The sequence below is a fragment of the Musca autumnalis genome, unplaced genomic scaffold (assembly GCF_047663935.1).
Source record: "Musca autumnalis isolate F117 unplaced genomic scaffold, ASM4766393v1 scaffold_2, whole genome shotgun sequence".
In the NCBI taxonomy this organism is placed as follows: domain Eukaryota; kingdom Metazoa; phylum Arthropoda; class Insecta; order Diptera; family Muscidae; genus Musca; species Musca autumnalis.
Genome location: NW_027411755.1, coordinates 122,309,579 through 122,317,289, shown reverse-complemented (window position 1 = coordinate 122,317,289; position 7,711 = coordinate 122,309,579).

Sequence of the window (7,711 nt, the reverse complement as noted above, 5' to 3'; positions counted from 1 at the left end):
TATACCAATCTTCATATCGTACTAACTTACTTAGGCGACTCTGCACATTTGCCCTATGAGCCGAACTAACACGGTGTGCCTTAACCAAATTTAAATGAAAGGTGCTTACACCTGGGAAGTTTTTCAGATTCTGAAACTACAATGCTCATAGATGATAAATATCAAGAAACAAAAAAAATCGCCGGAGGGATTTTCAAATAAATCGCGATTTAAGTTCACATTTTTAGAGGTTCTTTAGGTTTTCACGATTTTGCTTGGAAACCTGTTTAACAATACTACCAATATAATTCTTCTTCTTATTGAAAACCCATGTTGTTTGTGTTTATGGCGGTGCCGAAGTAGTTTTCGAAACTGCAAGTACCAACTTCCACAGTTAGTCCGAGTTCTATGGACACATTGCGCATCTATACCATAAACTTGGTATTGTTGTCGTTTACTGCCAGACTCACTGTAGAAGATTCTCCTTCGAATTCTTAAAGCTATAAGTTACTTCTTTTACTGACCAACCTATAGCATAAGCAAGTATGATTTGGCTATTGAGCAATTTCTTTTAACAAGTGCACCTCGTATAACCTTTACGGCATAATGTTGAAGAGATCACGCGAAAGTTTGTCCCCTTATATCAAACCTCTATTGGTATTAAACTGTTCGGAGGAGCTCTTTACAATTTTAACTGAGACTGGTACTAGTTAATGTTGTCTTACGGGAATTTCTGGCATGGCTTGGGATATTTTTGAATGTATGGGTCTATCGAATGCTGATATATAGTCGAAAAAAATCTACATCTACTATGTAGATCAGCTTCTCTTGTGTCTTTTCCTAGATTGGCCGTAAGGTAAATATCTGGTCAATGCTAAATATCTGGTCAAATTATAGCCGATTTAGTACGAAAATGTAGATAAAAACTTCAAAGAATCTGAAATCTGAAGGTTCCGTTATATATGGAGCTCTGCCAAAACCTGGACATATATCGAAACATTTTGGCGCGGAAAGTTTCCCGAGCAATAAAAAGTCCAAATACGAAATTACAGCCCATTCCGGCGGAAAATGTAGATAAAATCTTAAAAATATCCGAATTCGAAAGGTTCCGTTATATGGGGACTATAAGAAAAACTAGACTCATATTCAAGATTTTTTGGCTTCCCCTACAAGTGGGACCACTGTGCGTTAGGTCTTAGCATTAAGTGTCAGACAGCACGTGGTGCTATAAGGATGTATGGACAGAATCTTTGGCCCAACTGTACCTTCGGGCATGGAGCCTAGGTGCAATGTGTCAAGATCCACCTGGCCAACTCTGTTAACCTATAGAACAAACTCGCTCTTGAGCCTGAGCAAATCTGAAATAAGAGTAATGACATGGCTCTGCTATTAGAGCCTTTACCATCATTTGGAATGATGACGGTGTTGACTACTACTTGACGAAGAAGAGACTGGGACAAATGAACACATCCTATGTCGCTGCCCTATGTTGGCCCGTACAGGGGAAAGGTTAATGTGTTTTCGCTTTCCACCAAGTCTAACCTTCAATTTAACTAGTGAACCCGCTACCATCAATAACATCATCAGAAACCTGAAGTGGCTGGGACAGCGCAAACTGAACACGTAAACTGTCTATCCGACATTTTTCCAACCATTATTACCCAAATCTAACCTTTTCAAAAATTCTCTTATAAATTTACTTAATTTTCTATTTATTTTTCCTTTTATCGCAGTTTTTTCGGCACTGTTATCCTCCTTTATATATCTTACAGATATCCTCCACCCCAACTCAACCTCCTCCAATACATTTTTGTTGGGTGATCACAATAGAGCGAAAGGTCTCCGAGTGACACAGTCACACTTAGTGGCTGCACATCCCCAATCCTAACCTAACCTTGTCTTCGTTGGGGCATTAAATCCTCCCTCCCTCGGTATAGACCAACATCTTCATATAGCCCTCATAGAACGGTTCCTCCCTATTGTCGGTATTTGGAAGGTTTAAGCGGCATTATCAAACAGAAATGTCTGAAATTTTAAGTCTGTGTCGAAGTATACAGCTTTTCCCAGAAATTTATCGGAGTAGGTTCACGTCTTCATATAGCCCCCATAAAACTAATCAGGGAACAGCATGAAACAAAGTTTCGTTTTCGCAGAATGACGCCTGAGAGGGTCCTCTATCAGTTCATATGTAATTTTGTAGTCGCCCCGTTTTATTGCAGCTTTTTTAGACAAATGGAAGTTTTTTAAGTATATGAGTTTTTATATGAGTTTTGTGAAAAACCAAGGAATATTTTGTTTTAAACTTTGAACATTTTTAAATTCTTTGAAAAAAAATTGGAAAATTTAAGAAAAATTATAAAAATCCGTTGGCAATTTTCGTGAATTCAAACTGTACGGTATGTTGGAAGGCCTGATCTAAAATTTACGTCTAAAAGTTCTATCTTTGATTGGATTTTTAGAACAGATTTCTAGTCATCAGATTATGTCTAAAATTTAAAATCTACCCATAAAAATAGGCAACTTAAAATAATTGCCCTAAGCAAATAGTCTTATAAAACTCTATTCATATTTAATTTGAAAGGTAAAAACATTTCCTTACACTTAAAACAATTTCCACGATGCGCCACAGAGAAACAACATTTAAATTATGCAAAAAAGAATTGCAAAATTGTATACCACTTGAGAAGGCAATTGATTTAGTTTGTTACAAATGCGTTTTAGCTTACAAAGCTTTTTATTTGTGCAAGTATTTCACTTTACGAGCACTACGGCTAACAACAACCACCGCAGCATGTACAATAACTGTTGAAGTAGTGATAACAATAACATCACTACAATAAAATCGTTTCGTTGTTGTTGTTTTTTTTTTTCAAACGTTAAACCAAAACTGGCATAGGAATTCCTTCTTTTGTTTCGTCCTTGTGGATAGATTTAGCTGCTTCTGTTGCTGTGGCATAAAGGAATTGTATATATCGCTATAGCATTGCACCGGCATTTGAATGTTGCATCGGAACACATGTGAATCTGAGCCATAAAGGTTTTTCAACGTTTGTGTCTGACTGCGTGTGCGAGTATATTAAACGAAACTTTACACAAGCGGAAATTTTCCTTGTTTAATATCCTTTTCAGTGAATTTGCTTCTATGCACGGGCGGATGCAAGCAATGAACTAAATCCTAATATAAACAAAATTATTTTAGTTTTGCATCAAAAGCCTCGAAGGGAAATGCACTCGAACTAATTCAAGCATGATGGTTGTTATTTTGCAAGTTGCATATACATACGAGTATGTACATACATACATATGTATGTATGTACATAGGAAGTAGCATAAATTATTCACATGTTCTAATTCACATCTCCATAAATTATTCTAATCGTTGTTAGCTCTATATAAAATATTTACGTTATTTTGTTAAAAGAGAAATCTCCACTTGTGCCGTTTATGTCTGGAAATGTGGTATTGTCTGTGTAGTTTAAGCCTTTGTGGATTTTCGCGACTCTATAAAGATTACTATCCAAAACTTTTTGTGTTTATAATTCTATCTGATATTTGCAAGACATACAAGTAAAAAAGTATCAGTCGGCTTGGCCAGAGATATACCCTCAACCTCGGACCTAAAAAAGTAACACACAATACTTCTGACGTCTATATATTACGACCAAATCGGTTTCCCCATCGAGGGTTATCATGCGTACCACCCAGTTTAGTTGTTGACGGCAAGTTTTGTGGAGCCATTATCTCAAAGTGTAAGGTCTTGCCCCAGAAAAAACATGTACCGTAAAGAATTCAAGCGAAGAGTTCAGCCACTACACATGGTGTACTCTCGTAATGGAGGCAGCGAATACAAGTTGTTACAAAACAAGCAAAACGATTTGAGAGCAGGCCTTAAACTGCACTCTTCACAAATTTTGTATGGGAAGTACTCGAAGGAGTATACCTATGTAGTCGAACCTGATCTATGTCCCGTAGAGATATTATGACACGAGAAGTATGGACCAAATCGGTTACGCATAATTCTTCCAAACATTTTCAAACTTTTGTGGGGGAGGTACCTGAAGCAGTGGACCGATATGGTATATCTTCGAACTTAAACTAAGTTTGGACAAAATATTATGAACGCCGAATTTTAGACTGAATCGACTGATCCGTTCGAAAATTATCGTGCGCTCCACCACTATACATGTTTTTGTTTTACGCCCCGGAAATGCATGCTTCCGGAAGTTAAATTGCAACGATATTCCCACCAATGTGAGCGAAATTGACTTGAAGAAACATCATGATCGCTACGAGATGGTTACCACGTTTTGTGAAAGGATCGTACAAGAAGCTGCAGAGGAGGACTTGCCTTCCTTATAGACAAGTCTATCCAGTACAGGCCTATTATGCTTGGGCCTGGCTTTAATTACCAGTACATGGATTGCATGGGGGTATCAGTTAGGTGTGGAACTGGCGAGGCAGTGTTGTTGCACGTATACATCCCTCCGATAAATAGATGTACTTCAGGCTATGGGCTATTTAGACCGCTTTTGAAAGGCAATAACCGTCTGGTCTTGAAAGACTTTATTGCACATAATGAGTTGTGGCATTCGGTTCTCGGGTGGCCCCTACCAGAATTTGCGAAGAGTGTCACAGTTCACCAGACATAACCATCGTGTCACCTGTTCTGACCAATGACGTCAACTGGTAATCCGTCGTTTTTCTTGGATCTGATCATCTTTCCATAATTGTTTCTATCAGGCAAGTTTCATAGAGTTCACTAATCATCGCTTCAGAGATCTGCCTTACCCTTACCATGACAAACGAGACGTTCCGAGACATCATGATTGCTGCAGCCGCTCGCCATATACCTGATAGTCGAATACCCGATTCACCCCAGTGACCTAAGCTTAGATGGAGCGAAGAATTGGATAAAGAGATGAAAAGGCACGGTATTCCAGAAAGCGGAGCAGTAAGTAATTCCCCTGGGTCAGGTAGCTGACACTAGAAGCTAACAGGTTGGTCGGTGAACGTAAGCGGAGCAAGTTGTTAAATCATCTGAAGAATTGCCGCATTGGAGCCGGAATAAGTGAATTGTGGGCATCGTTTAAGACACTCTCGAAACAAGGAAGATAGGACCTCAGTCTCGTTTGCGAGGTTACACTGACTGAACCGAAGAGGTGCGAAAATTATTTTAATCGACAGCTTATCGAGCACCACGTGAGTGACAGGGCGAAGAGAAGAGTACTACGTCGCATCAGATCTCTTCCTGCCGAGGATGAAGCACCACAATTTACAATGGATCATGTTGCGAATATCATCAGCATAAAACGCCAGAATAAGCCGTGCGACCTTACAGTCATGGTGGCTCTTGATATATCCAAGGTCTTCGATACCGTGAACCATGCTAAGCTGTTCGAAGATATTGAGAATATTTCTGTCTGCAGCCTTGTTCGAAACGTTGTATAATCAACTATAAGTGTGGACGCTCATAGCAGACAAAAAACATTGTTGACCTGTTGCAATGAATAGTAAGCTATGCGGTACTAATGTGGTATGCAAATGTTAGTGCTACACAGTGAAAGAATATTTAAAACTATCAGAATGCCGTCCAGAGACATGCAACCAGGTGCCTCCTCATGATACCAGTGCACCATCTTCATGAAGAGACGAAGATTTTACGGCGCAAGTTGTCGGTGCGGTACCTGTTTGGGTGTTACCGCCATCATCCCTACCAATTTAGTAGACGGAATTCCCCCAACTAAGCACGTCAGGAGAGATATTCATGATCTAGATAGAGAGAGAGAGGACCAAAAGTACAAGCGAGATTCTTTAGATTAACGAGAGTATCAGCATTCACACTGTCGAAGATGCTCAGGCCATACAAAGATACTGAGAATGCCGTACTCGGAGATGGCCTCCATCCATCGCAGTATAAGAAAGCCAACTTCCAAGGCAAATATGATGGTTTTAGCTCAGTTAAGATCGGGACGATTCAACCGCCTCTATTAATATTCGACCCGGGTGGCAGGATACCAGAATGATGATGACACGGTAGGAAGCAGAATCAGATATGATATACGAACGAACATATTTGCATTGCTACAATAACAACAAGGTGTGCCTTTCGTAAAACTACACTTAAGTGAAAATGTTGAACTTTTGTGAGGGAGGTACCCAAAGATGTTGTGCGACATAGACCCACCTGGAAGTTTTTGTACGTTTGTAAGTAATTCTGCTATGTGCAAAGTTTTGGCCAAATCGGATACTCAATTCGTAGGTTATTGCGCTCATCGGTCATTTTAGTTGGTGGTGACAGGGTTTTTAGAGCTTTTGCGGCATTATATCGAGAAGTACGAACTTGCACCTGAAAAAATTAATAGCGCGATAATCATATGAAGACCATTAAAGATATTACTCATTCTTTTCACACTTGGTTGGTACTAACTTTCTACGACATTTTTAACAGCAGATTATTTTAATTAATGTAGAAAATTAATGTCGAGGAACTCGCCAATATAGATTAGTATTCCTACAAGAATACAGTTGGTATGAGTTAGAGACTGTGCTCAAAGCTCATCCCTCAAGGACCCTAACTGCATGGTTTTCAAGGAAATCTGGCCAATCCCAGAAGAAGTCCGACCCGAAGTTAGCAGAAGTGTTAAAAACGGGCCACCTCATAACTAATACTTGTTAATATTTATACCATTTTCATGCCCTCCACCATAGTATCGAGGGAATATTGTGTTTGTTTTTCCGATTGTAACCTATTGAAATAATCATTTGCGACTATATAGAGTAAACATATTCTTGATCGCAGCCATTACCGATATGGTCATATCCGTCTGTTGCACTCTAGCGACCGCGATTGAGCTAGATGCTATATTTTTGCACCAGAGTGTCTTTCCCATAGACAGGTCAAATTTAAATCGGCCCACGTTGTGGTATAGCCCCCATATAATGGTATCTCCCATGTTCGTTATTTTTAAGGGGTTTAGCTACATTTTTTAACCGAACTACCTGTAATTTAATATTTGTGTTTCCCATTGGCAAAAAAAAAACATCTCCAAAAATTGTCAACATAGGTCCATATTTCAGTATAGCCCCCATATAACAGTACCTCCCGATTTCCGATGTTTTGAGGATTTAAGCTACGAACCACCAGTAATTTGACGTTTAAGGTTCCCAGAGGTGACAAAACACATCCACCAAAAATTGTATACATAGGTCCATGTTTCGGTATAGCTCCCATATATATACCTTTCACTCTTCCGTATTTTCAAAATTGTAGCGAATTGTTTTGACGAATGTACTAAAACTACTCCATTAAAAACTCTCAACATAGTCCATGTTTCGGTATAGCACCCAAATAACGGTACCTCCCGATTTTGAAGATTATGCTAAATTTTTTTTCACCAAACTACCTGTAATTTACAATTTGAGGTTCTCTGAAGTATCCCCTGTTCGGTATTTTGGAGATTTTTTTGACGGAAGTTTTTGCAATGTTACGCTTGAAGCTCTCAGTGGTCACAAATAACTCCACCAAACATTTTCAACATAGTTCATGTTTTGGTATACCCCCACATAACGGGAACACATTTTTTGAGTTACCGACAAAAATCGGTAAAATTAAAATGCTTACAGTTTCGATAATTAGCGATATTTTTCGGTAAATTTAGCGACGAATAAAAAGTAGTCGTAAAGTTCTACTGATAGCAAGAGTTTTTTAGGCATTCGTGTTTCCGTGGTCAAA